The sequence below is a fragment of the Lactuca virosa genome, chromosome 4, assembly GCF_052849685.1.
Source record: "Lactuca virosa cultivar CGN04683 chromosome 4, Lactuca_virosa_CGN04683_v6, whole genome shotgun sequence".
Taxonomy (NCBI): Eukaryota; Viridiplantae; Streptophyta; class Magnoliopsida; order Asterales; family Asteraceae; genus Lactuca; species Lactuca virosa.
Genome location: NC_136429.1, coordinates 171,387,058 through 171,400,221, shown reverse-complemented (window position 1 = coordinate 171,400,221; position 13,164 = coordinate 171,387,058).

The following is a 13,164-nucleotide window of genomic DNA, read 5'->3' as shown; positions in this document are numbered from 1 at the left end:
CAAATAAAGTTATGGACTTAGACACTATATCCAACAGTCTCCCACTTGGATAAGTCTAATAACTATATTTGCAAATATGACTTCAAAATCCGACTAGCAATCGTAGCTCTTTCAAAGTCTCTCGGAACTGAGATGATGATGATACGCCATTTAAGATAAGTGATCATATAATCCTCTGTTCTCATGATATCAGCCGGACAAACACATGGAACATGGTCTTGCTTATTGTCCAGCATTTGTTTCTCGATCTCTGATTTGTTTCGACATAGAACTAAATTGAACACATCAATTAGATTCTGACCGTGCCCGGTACATAGGTCAAAACCAAATCATCGAGGGGCCCAGATATCGCTTCTATTTCTAGAAGGAACAGATAAACTTCGACTGATATGCTTGTACTAACTACTTGTTGAATTATTCACAAATGCACGTTTTATGACATCGAGTTACCAATGCGTTTTCGTGCAATCAATGAATAACCAACTCATAGTCAACAACTCATATCTCTATGTTTGAAGATTTATATGATATTACCGTCTCACGATCACTCGAGATAAATTCCATGAAGTGATGCAAGTGAGTGTGGGTTGGATCCAATACTCAGCCCTTATGAGTACTCATGAATGTTGTAGCAACCATTGCATTGTCCAAAGCACTTTAGACAAATCATACAAGCCAAATTCATGACAGTCTTGATTCATATCTACTTCCAACATATGACTGACTGTTGATGGTTTGAATAATATAATATATACCATAACATAATTATTCTGGAAGTCAAAACATGCAAAGTGAAACACAAGAATAATACTAATCTTATATGGCCCCAACACTTTGAGTGTAAATAAAACACCTTTTATTTAAGCACCATATTGATTACTCATTATTTATGTTTCGATTAATCAACTTTATGCTTGAATTAAAACATTAGTTGTCCCATGCTCCAAGCATGTACACTATGTTTTTCCAAACAACAATTATGCCATACTCCAAGTATGCATACTATGTTTACATATGGTCCTCTCTTTGTGAAATAGATCAATTGACAATATTCCAATGATGCTCATTTCACAATTCCAATCCTCGTTGTAAATGAAAGAATACCAAACTCTTGCCATCTACTGTAATCTGTTAGATTCTAAACTTATATGCAATGATCCCCTTGTAATGACTATGCACAGAAGTCACAAAGACTTGGCAACAGAAATTACAAAGTATTCCAATGGAAAACAATTCCATGGAAATGAAGTCTCAAATTCAAAGTACATTCCTTTGAACATCCTTCTAAGCATTAAGTTCTTTAATCTTACACAGATTCAAAGAATAACTTCCACCTATGGAGACAATTCCATATTACCATTTTGACCATCACTTCTGAACAAGAGTTGCCTCTTTTCAAAATATGTCAATATGGTCCTTACTCTATACTTCTAATTGTCCATGAGCAACCAATCTTTGGTAAACCTCAGATTGTCCTCGACAACTTTGCTTAATCATTTTAGTCATTTCCAGTTCTATTGCTTTTTCCATCTTAATGTCCTAGGCATTTGGAAAATTTAGAATGGATGAATATTATAGCACATGTAATCAAACCTATACCCAAAGCATATGGGACATGATTTATGCTATAAATTTTTTTTATTTGCCATGTTTTCATAATTCGAACTATGAAGAGGGATGCCGTAATCATAATCGAATTTTGAGAACGCAACATATATAGAATTTCCTTATGTTAAACCATTCCAACATAACATTCATATATATTCTTGACTAAAGTAGATTAAATTCTCAATCTAAGCTTGTAGAATTGGAGTGAAGTATAAAATCCTCTCCCTTAATTATAGCAAAACAACTTTTTCAAGGCGAATTGAAACTTTTGTTTTCTATAATTAACATTGCTAACCTGCAATATTTAACATAATCGTCATGCTCCCACTAGCATAATGATTACCAGCATAACACTTTATGCTCCCACTAGCTTTGACATGTACTCAGAAATCAACTGGACTTCTAGAAATCAATACTTTATTGACTTTCTTACCAAAGTTCATATTTCTGATAGTAGATTGCTTTGATAAGACTTTATCAAAAACATACACCTTTCCTTAGATAGCTCACATGTTTGTCTAGACCTTTTGCAATTCTCACTAGTTAGTGTGCCGGTTAACCACACACACTCCACTAACTATATGAGAATGCAAATATCACAACCGCTATCTACTTAAAATCTTCTTAGTGGAAGCGTTTCCTCACCATCATTTTCATGAATCGAAGAGAAACCTTATGACACTTAGATTTTATGGTGTATGTGTTCCTATCCATGTGAATTTGTCATAACCATAATCACAGGACTAGGTTAGTGACACTTCCAAATTCATAGGGACTGAACTTGTGCAATCTTAATTTCTTGCCACCTGGTAGCACAATGCCCACCATTGCTTCCGGGTTGTTATGCAAACAATTGAGAACTTATAGAACTCACAAGCATAATCAACTTTCAACTGGAACAGACACAGAAACAAGAATATGTCAACACGATAGGTTACAAACCTCAAGTCGTGGGCTAGTGATTAACAAAACTCTTGATTTAGTTCTTGAAACTATTTCAGAATCATTTAGACTCCCACTATCCTCTTGACATATAAGATTTCTCTTTGTCAAGAACCATTCCTTGACAAAACAAATATTCAAGATCTAGTGCGGATTCTTATCAAGTTAAACACTTCTCACTATTGGTCTTAGCTGGTCTTTGTTTTATCCAAAACATCACAACTTACCAATCTCAAATGTACAAGAATAGGAAACATCTTACTCTACATTTGACAAGTGTTATGAACTTTCTAAAGACTATGTCACTCAAGTTACAATCTTGGAGTATAACTCCAGGATTTGTTTTTGGCACGAAGTATGAATTATCTTTTGATTTAACCATTTCAACAATTCACGATTCCTCTCCTCAGGCAACAAACACACTAAGGTGTCCTTAGAGGATCAATTGTGATATGGTTTCATAATCACTAAGATAATCATAAAACAAAATACACAAGTACTCTCCCATCTCTTCAGATTGGAGAAAATTTTATCTTTCTGCCTTATTTGATTCTTCTTATTCATTCTGCCATACATTGAAACTTTTCCAATGTTTCAGAATTACACTTAAACTCGTAAGCATAACCATATTTACTAAACTTTAGTAAATCATAACGAATAATCTTATCTATCTTTGTGGTGGACCTGACCAGCACACAACCAAGTGTACCCAATCTTTTAGTCCTTCACTTGACTCACATGTACATGTGAACAAGGAATTAGTCTTAATTTCCCAAAGACGAAAACTTCTCATTCATCATACAATACAAGTTGCATGATTCCAAGTTTCTATCTAACTGAAACTTGGGCGATGAGAATCTTTCCTTATTTGGTAAATTATGATACTACCAAAAATGAAAGAATCAAATCCATTTTCAAATATTGCTATTAATGGAAACATATAATCAACAATTTTTCACAAATGCCATTGTAAGGATACTTAAAATAAATAAAATCAAAACTTTTCTTTATTTTAAAACTTTGCGGAAAACTTATCCTTACAACCCATATGAAAACCTTGTTGTTATCTATTCCTAAGCAATATGTCTCAACTCTTAAGTAATAGCTCAAAATTCTGATCACCGAACCATGCGATCAAAATCCCTCTTCGCGATCAGAATCAGCATATACTTCCTTTAAGTTTCTTCACTTTTCTTTGATTCTTAAAACATCAACATGTGACCCAGTCACATCATGCAATAAGAATCTCAGAATAGAAACTTAATAGAGTTAGACAATGGACTTTACCTGAAGTAGAGTCAAACATTTGACTTTACTATCCTTATGGACTTTTAGGTAAATTTGGCAGCTTCGCAACCAATGCCCTTCCTTTGGCAACAGAAACATATGGACTCTTTGGAAACGGTACATGGGACTATCACAGACTTAGCCTTTCTCTTTACCATTTGGTCAACCGAGTTGACTATGGCCAATCCCTTTCAATTGGGAAGAGAAAGTTTTTCTGGACTTCCAATGTTACCATTGTCAATGTCCATGGAAGTTTGGGAAGTTGATCTTCCAATCAAATTTTGCTTTACCAATGCTCCAAATCATTGCTGATTCAGCATCATCAAGCAAATAGGTAAGATCATTAAGGGTCATGTCGTGATCTGTTATCAGGGAGTGACCAAGTCAACAGCCAGCTACCTTGAGACTTCGACACCCTACTCTCCCGGCTTGTCAATATGTGACTTAATCTCCAAGACCTAAGCACATATAGACTTTGTTTGCCAATAGGGATTGAGTGACTTAGAACTTATCATGTCTTGAAACTTGTAGGATAAGGAGATTTATTGGAGGAGGTGGAGGAAGTGAAGTATGATTTCCAGTCCCACTAATGCACAACAAAGGGATTGATCTTTCACCTTGGTTGCCATTTGGGATATCATCTTCATTAGGAAGCTTGTTCCTAAAGATTTGGGAAGACCATAGCTGTCTAAACTAGACATCTATAATGGGAGAAATTCAAGTTAGTTTATTTAAAGTCCTTAATATAACACCCAATATGAAATATTAAGGCTAGGACCCAACAACCTATTTATAACTGGAAGAGGGATGCCGTAATCCAAATTATAAAATAGTTGAAGGTAGGTAAATGACGATTTACCAATTTCCTACCATAAAACGAAATATAATTAAGTTTTTAATTGGATTTGAAACTCCTAGATCTTTTGAGATACATTGAACTTTCAATGGCATGTTTGAATCTCGATTGTGCCCTCTCAAGTTTGTGACTGGGATGCCAAGGATCACAAACAAGGTGTGAATAACCATACAAATTGACTTGGTACCCTCAACAATATTACCTAATCGATGTGCCGGTTAACCACACACGCTCCACCGATCTATAATAAAGTCAAGTTACCCTTTGCCACTCTTACTAGTCTATGTTAGTGTGCCGGTTAACCACACACGCTCCACTAACGACTTGGTAAGGTACAAAGTGTAATTTTATGGGCTAGCACCAATTTCACATTTTCCTAAAGTAACTAAGATTGGGAATTTATAATGTATAGTTACTTTATAATTCATTATACTTTTAACGAGTATTTAAAGTCGTATCCTACCCGTTCGGCTAACGACCCTCCACCGATCAAGGAAGCGGTGGGTGAGAGTGGACACCCATTAAGTCACCATTTTATAGGCAACAACCTTATACCCCCCTTATAGACCGGCTTCGTGAATGAGGCCTACTAACGGTAAGAATGACATATTCTTATACATATCTATATAATTAAAATTATAATAATAGTATAAGGGTGTATTTTAAACATTTAAAATACTTGGTGGTTTAATCTATTAATTAAACTATACTTAATTTAATTAAACTTAAACCATGTCTTTATGGAATTATTAACTCTTTTAATTAAACACTTTAATTAATTTAATGAAGTCCATAAAGCTTGAATTTTACCTTTAAAAAATTCTAAGAGTTCAATTTGGAATTAAAGTGTAAGGCTTTTCAAATTCCAAAACTTGAGGGCAAGAATTGAAACTATTCCAAGTCTCTTCAATTTGTAACTTATGAGTTTTAATGGTTCATAAAATGAAGACTCTTCTTTTTATGAAACCTCTTTAGTTCTTTAATCATAATTAAAAGAAGTGACTTTTGGTTATCCATAACTTGAGGACAAGTTATGGACACCATCATTAGCATTAAGATCATGAATTAAACAAGCATGTAAGTTACACAAAATTCCTATGATCTTCTAAAAACTCATAAGAACAAATATTAATATCAAACAATTTCAAGAAAATCATATAAACATATACAATACTTGAAAATTGATAAAAGTCATGTAAAATGGGTTAACATAATCATTATCATTTTGAAAAACAGATTTTACAAGTCCAAAACAGATTGGGATAATGATCTTAATCCATTTCCAGCAACAAAACTCGAAAAAACTGCCCAGCACGCTCCTACTCGCCGAGTGCATTATTCTACTCGGCGAGTAGAATGAATTTGTTCATGGACTCGGCGAGTCCAGTCGTCAGAGTGCAAAATTTTCGATTTTTAAGCAGTTTTGCATCAAGTATACAGAAAACAATCCTAGGCTCTGATACCACTGATGGGTTTTGAGCATTCTAACACTTCCTAAGTGTACATGCAACCCTAATAACCTTGAATCTATGTTTTCTCTATATACATGCAAGTTTCTTTTTCAAGGTTATTTCCTAACTAGCATGGCATGGGGATTACATAAAACATAAAAACTAGTAGAAATACATACCTTGTTGTTGCTTGGGTTCCTTCAAGACTTTGTGAGCCTAGCACCCCAAATGTTGTGCCTCAAATGCTTCACATAACACCACAAGACTTGGAATAACTTGAGAGAATACTTCTAGCACTCAAAATCGGTTATGCCCTCTCTAGTAACTCTAGGTCACTAGGTCACGATTTTGCTAGCCATAGGGTTCCTTTTATAGTGTTGTCACAATTAGGGTTTACACATGAATGCCCTTAATTGTCATGACTCTTGATTTCTCATGACCCATGGGTTTGTAACTCCCATGGACTATCCGTGGAGCTCCATATGGTTATAACCAAACCCATAAACCATGGATCATTAATCCACCATAAAAGAATTGATGATTGTCATAATCAACCCTATATATTTAATTAGTCTCACTTTGATCACCAAATTAATACTAGATTAATACTTGATCAATACTAATTAAATAATACTATTATTAATATTTAGAACTTATAATATATTAATAATCATAAGTTCCTTATTCTCTCATTTAGTCTATCCAAGTATTGCAATGCCATGCAACCCAAATGGACCATGCCGGGTCGGGTCAAGTACATACCAAATAAAGTTATGGACTTAGACACTATATCCAACATATACCTTGTTATTGTATGATAATGGTAGGGGGTGAAATAGTCCCCAGTTACCGGTTGAAAGATACCGATGACAGATACCGGTTGAAAGATACCGATGACAAGTTACCGGTTGAAAGATACCGACGATATTATATGGTATGTAGTATGATGGGGGAACTCACTAAACTTTGTGCTTACAGTTTTAGTTTTGGTTTCAGGTACCTCTTCGTCTAAGGGGAAGGAGCCGGCGGTGTAGCAGTGCATCACACACACATGATTTCCGCATGGAGTTTTCTGGGATTGTACTCTGATTTATTTTACTTGACATTATGATTTTTAGACACTTTGTTATATTTCTGTTTGCAAATGTTATGGCATGGGAAATGTTTTGGTAAACTATGTTGGGAATTTCTTAATTAAAAATGAAAAATTTGGGCTTGGAATTTGGGGTGTTACAAGTTGGTATCAGAGCCCTGGTTTGAGGGATTCGGACACACCCTCGGGAGTTTCTGGACTCAAACCGAGGGATTTAAAAGATTTTTACAAAGAAAATGGTTTTCTAAAATCTGAGTCAAAGGGTTTTGAGAAAGAACAAGGTGTGTGATGCGTGCGACCAGCCGAGCTCAAGTAAGTTTTCCCCAAGATACCCATACTTGTTATGATAAGTTATATGATGTATGATACTGAGAACTGCATGCTAGATTAGGGCTAAGGATCTAGGAGGATGCCTTGTATGCCTGATATATATGATTCTGAAAACTGCATGCTAGAGTAGGGCTAAGGATCTAGGAAGGATTCCTTATGTGCCTGTTGTATGAGCTGTATGCTAGGACTGTTTAGTCAGCAGTAGGATAACCTGATTAGGTTATGCCTGATGTGGTCACTCGATGCACGAATGTTGCTTGCTTTGTGCTTAAGGGGTCCTGGCTAACTTTAACTAACTAGTGAGCGGATATGTAGCAGTACTCGCAAGCTAGTTAGGGAAGGGAAGTAGGGACTCCTAGTGCAGCTGATGGCGGAGAGTAGGTCGGAGAGTGCCCTAGGAAATCCTGGGATGAGACTAGTTGGAAAGGGATATTGGTTAAGGGACTTGGTGAATTCGAGACAGTCCATGAGGAAAGTACGGATAGATGTGGAAGGTAGTATGGGCTCGTACTACTGGACGTAGAGGATCCGTACTCGAATCAAGGAAGGCTGAGACAAAACTGGGAAACTTGGAGAGTGTGTTAGACCTCTTGAGAGTATGTATGATCCTGACATTTATGCGTCCATTTTCAGTATAGTGACCATGCGACATGGAGCAGGAGGTTCCGGATCAGGATCAGGATCAGGCTCGGGTGCAGGATCCGAGCAGGTTGATGGCGGGCTGCGCGAGTTCATCGCGTCAGAGATTACGAGTGGCATCCTTGAGTCGACCCCGATCATTTTCGGGTCGATCAAGGAAGGGATTGTTGAGCTGATTGAGGATCACCTCCGAGCATTCGGGAGTGATATGGCGTCTAGCCAGACGGGTACGTGCACACTGTCCTTCAAGGACTTCCGAGGGAGCGGTGCGCCGGATTATCACGGGGTGAAAGACCCCATTGCTGCTAGGAGATGGATCACAAACATCGAGTCTGCGCAGTTGACGAGCTTCTGCCCGGAAGGGTCGAAGGTCCGTTTTGCTGCAGGATGTTTGAGGGATCGAGCCAGAGATTGGTGGGAGTTGATTGGTGATACATTGGGAGCCCCAACCATCGAGGCTATGACGTGGTCAGATTTCATGACCCGATTCAGGGCCGAGTTTGCACCAGCTGTGGAGCTTCAGCAGCTGGCCTGAGAATTTTTGGATATGAGACAGACTACGGAGACTGTGGCGGAGATCACCGCCAAGTTCCGGGAGAGGGATTTATTGGTGCCCCATTATGCAGGAGATGAGGATATGAGGAGGACCCGCTATCACGACATGTTGAGAGCCGATATCAGAGAGCATGTCAGCTTCTCGGCATGTCCGACCCTGGACTCCATGATTGCCAGGGCGCGGGAGAGGGAGATCGATCTGGAGCACATCGGGAAGAGGAAGGCAGAGACTGTGCATGTTACGGGGGTTTCGGGGAAGAAACCCAAGGGATTCGACTCTAGGTCGAAGGGCCAGCTGAGCCGGGACCGCTGTGGAAAGTGCGGTCGGTCACATGAGGGAGTTTGTCGCACTGGGTCGGGTTCAGGCTGCTATAAATGCGAAAAGACGGGGCATTTTGGCAGAGATTGTACTGCCCCCACCCCCACAGTGCAGATGTCAGACCTGATTTGCTTCCATTGCAATCAGAGGGACCATAAGAAGGCCAACTGCCCTAGACTGACAGCAGCGTCAGCAGTGGCACCGGTTTCAGCGACAGTACGGGTTGCAGATGGCCGGAAGGTCAAGTCAGAGGTTCCAGTGGTGCGGAGCCGAGCGTTTCAGTTGACAGCCGAGGAGGCACGCGCTGCACCCGATGTGGTGACGGGTATGATCTATTTCTTATGCTTTTATTTATGTCGCTGTGATTTTGATATGTGATGTATGTGCTCTGTATAGGATCGTTCCATGTGAACGGTATCCCAGTTCAGGTATTGTTTGATTCGGGTGCTACCCGATCGTTTGTCTCTCTTGCGCTTAGCAAGAAGTTTCCTGAGTCGTCGGGCATGTTGGATTGCCCTCTAGAGGTCGAGATTGCGGACGACCGGTCAGTGAGAGCATCAGAGGTCTTCAGGGACTGTGTTTTGAGACTGTTTGAGGAGCGTTATCTGGTAGATCTGGTTCCCATACCTTTGCGGGGGAACAAGGTTATTATTGGTATGGATTGGCTAAGCCCCAATGGGGCAGTGATTGACTGTGCACAACAGTTGGTGCGGGTCAGGACCTCAAGTGGGGGAGCTGGTGATTCAGGGCGAGAGGCCACAGCGAGGACCAGCTTTATGTTCAGCAGCGAGAGCTAGGCATTACCTTCAGCAGGGTTGCGCAGGATTTGTTGCCTATGTGATGGATACCCGGGAGATGGGTAAGGCCACGGTGGGCGATGTGCCCGTGGTACGAGAGTTTGCGGATGTATTCCCCGAGGAGTTGCCTGGGATACCTCCGGAGAGGCAGGTAGAGTTCAGGATCGAACTAGTCCCTGGTGCGGCTCCGATAGCCAAGGCACCGTATCGGTTGGCTCCTCCTGAGATGCAGGAGTTGTCTACACAGCTGCAGGAGCTGATAGACAAGGGATTCATTAGACCGAGCAGTTCACCCTAGGGAGCCCCGATTCTGTTTGTGAAGAAGAAGGATGGGTCGCATCGGATGTGTATAGATTATAGGGAGCTGAATAAGGTAACGGTGAAGAACCGTTACCCACTCCCGAGGATTGATGACCTTTTTGACCAACTACAGGGAGCATCTTAGTTATCCAAGATTGATTTGCGTTCAGGGTATCATCAGATGAGGGTCAGAGAGGAGGATGTGCAGAAGACTGCGTTTCGGACGCGTTATGGCCACTATGAGTTCGTGGTGATACCTTTCGGGCTCACCAATGCTCCTGCTGCGTTCATGGACCTCATGAACCGCGTGTGCAGACCGATGTTGGATCGGTCTGTGATAGTTTTCATCGATGACATCTTGGTTTACTCCAAGACGCGAGAGCATCATGAGGAGCACTTGCGAGAAGTGTTGGGTACTTTGAGAAGGGAGAACTTGTATGCTAAGTTCTCCAAGTGTGAGTTCTGGTTGCACGAGGTGCAGTTTCTTGGGCACCTTGTCAACCAGGACGGGATATCGGTTGATCCGGCCAAGGTTGAGGTCGTGATGAGGTGGGAGGTTCCGAGGTCTCCATCTGAGATTCGGAGCTTTCTGGGACTGGCAGGTTACTATCGGAGGTTCATTCAGGACTTCTCCAAGATAGCCGTGCCCCTGACCCGGTTGACGAGGAAAACCGTGGTCTTTCGATGGGGGCCTGAGCAGCAGGCTGCATTTGAGATATTGAGACAGAGATTGTGCGAGGCGCCAATCTTAGCTTTGCCAGAGGGCATGGAGGATTTTGTCGTATACTGCGATGTGTCCATCTCGGGTTTGGGCGTAGTTCTGATGCAGAGAGGACATGTTATTGCTTACGCTTCGAGGCAGCTGAAGCCTCACGAGGTGAATTATCCGACGCATGATTTGGAGCTGGGGGGGTGTTTTTGCCCTCAAGATTTGGCGTCATTACCTCTACGGGGTCCGTTGTACCATTTACACGGACCACAAGAGTTTGAGGTACCTCGTCGATCAGCCGAATCTGAACATGAGGCAGCGTCGGTGGTTGGATGTGGTGAAGGATTATGATTGCGAGATCCTTTACCACCCGGGGAAAGCCAATGTCGTTGCCGATGCGCTTAGCCGCAAGGCAGCGCCGATTAGGGACATCTGTCTGAGGATGACAGTGGTGACTCCACTGTTGGAGCAGATCCGGGAGGCTCAGCAGGAGGCTATGAAGGAGGAACATCGGAAGAGCGAGCGTATAGTGGGTTAGGTTTCCTCCTTCGACTATGATAGCCGAGGATTATTGACTCTTCACCGTAGGGTGTGGGTCCCTTATCATGGAGGCGTGCGCCAGATCCTGATGGAGGAGGCACACAAATCCAGATTTTCTATCCATCCCGGAGCGACGAAGATGTATAGAGATCTTCGTCTTGATTATTGGTGGCCCTGCATGAAGCGGGACGTAGCATGGTATGTGGAGCGGTGCTTGACCTGCAGGAAGGTCAAGGCCGAGCACCAGAGGCCACACGGCAAGATGCAGCCGTTCGATATTCCCATGTGGAAATGGGAAGATATTACCATGGATTTCATCACCAAGCTTCCCAGGACTGCACAGGGAGTGGATTTGATTTGGGTAATCGTGGATCGGTTGACCAAAAGTGCCCATTTCATACCGATCCAGGAGAGCATCTCGGCCGAGAAGTTGGCCGACATCTATATCCGAGAGGTAGTAGCTCGGCACAGAGTGCCAGTTTTAGTGATTTCCGACAGGGATGTGCGGTTCACTTCCAGGTTTTGGAAGAAGTTTCATGATGAGCTAGGTACTCGTCTGCATTTTAGCACCGCCTTTCACCCGCAGACGGATGGTCAGAGCGAGCGGACCATCCAGACGCTAGAGGATATGCTGCGGGCATGTGTTTTAGATTTCGGAGGTAGCTGGGATACCTACCTCCCGGTGACGGAGTTATCGTATAATAATAGCTATCATGCGAGCATCGACCGTCCTCCTTTCGTGATGTTGTACGGGAGGAAGTGCAGGACCCCGATATGTTGGGGTGAGGTGGGCCAGAGGGTCATGGGGAGCACCGAAGTGGTGCTCAAGACGACAGAGAGGATTCAGCAGGTCAGAAGCAGGCTTCAGACTGCTCAAAGTCGGCAGAAAAGCTATGCCGACAAGCGCCGTTCAGACCTGGAGTTCCAGGTCGGGGATATGCTTCTCCTGAAGGTGTCACCCTGGAAGGGCGTCATCCGGTTCAGGAAGCTGGGCAAGTTGGGCCCCAGGTACATTGGACCCTTCAGGGTTATAGCCCGGGTGGACAAGGTGGCGTATAGACTAGACCTGCCAGCCGAACTCAGTCATATCCATAGCACTTTTCACGTCTCCTAGTTACATAAATGTTTGGTGGACGATTCGGCAGTGGTACCTTTAGAGGATATTCAGGTCGATGACAGCCTGAATTACATTGAGCGGCCTGTGGCAATACTCGACCAAAAGTCAAAGGATCTGAGGAACAAGAGGGTCGGGCTGGTGAAGGTGCAATGGCAGCATCGGAAGGGCTCAGAGTGGACATGGGAGCCGGAGGACGAGATGATGGAGCATTAGCCAGAGCTTTTCCAGGAACGAGCAGCAGACTTCGAGGACGAAGTCTAAAATAAGTGGGGGAGATTTGTAGTACCTGGTTCCTGGTATGTATTTTATCTAAGTGTTTTGTGTTTTTGGCCTGGGACTCGGCGAGTTGAAGGCCCAACTCGTCGAGTAGAAGCGGATTTGATCCGGGATTTAAATGACGGACTCGTCGAGTCGGCTTCCAGACTCGACGAGTAGACTCTGACTGGACAAAACCCTAATATGAGGGTTTGCACCCCATTTAAACAACCTTATGCAGCCTCCATCCCCCCTTTATGCTCCTAGAACACTCCATACAGAACCCTAGTCGTGTTGTGAAGATCTAAAGGCCTTTTTGGTGATTCTTGGTAGCTTGTGGTGGCAAGAAGGAAGGGAAAAGCTTGA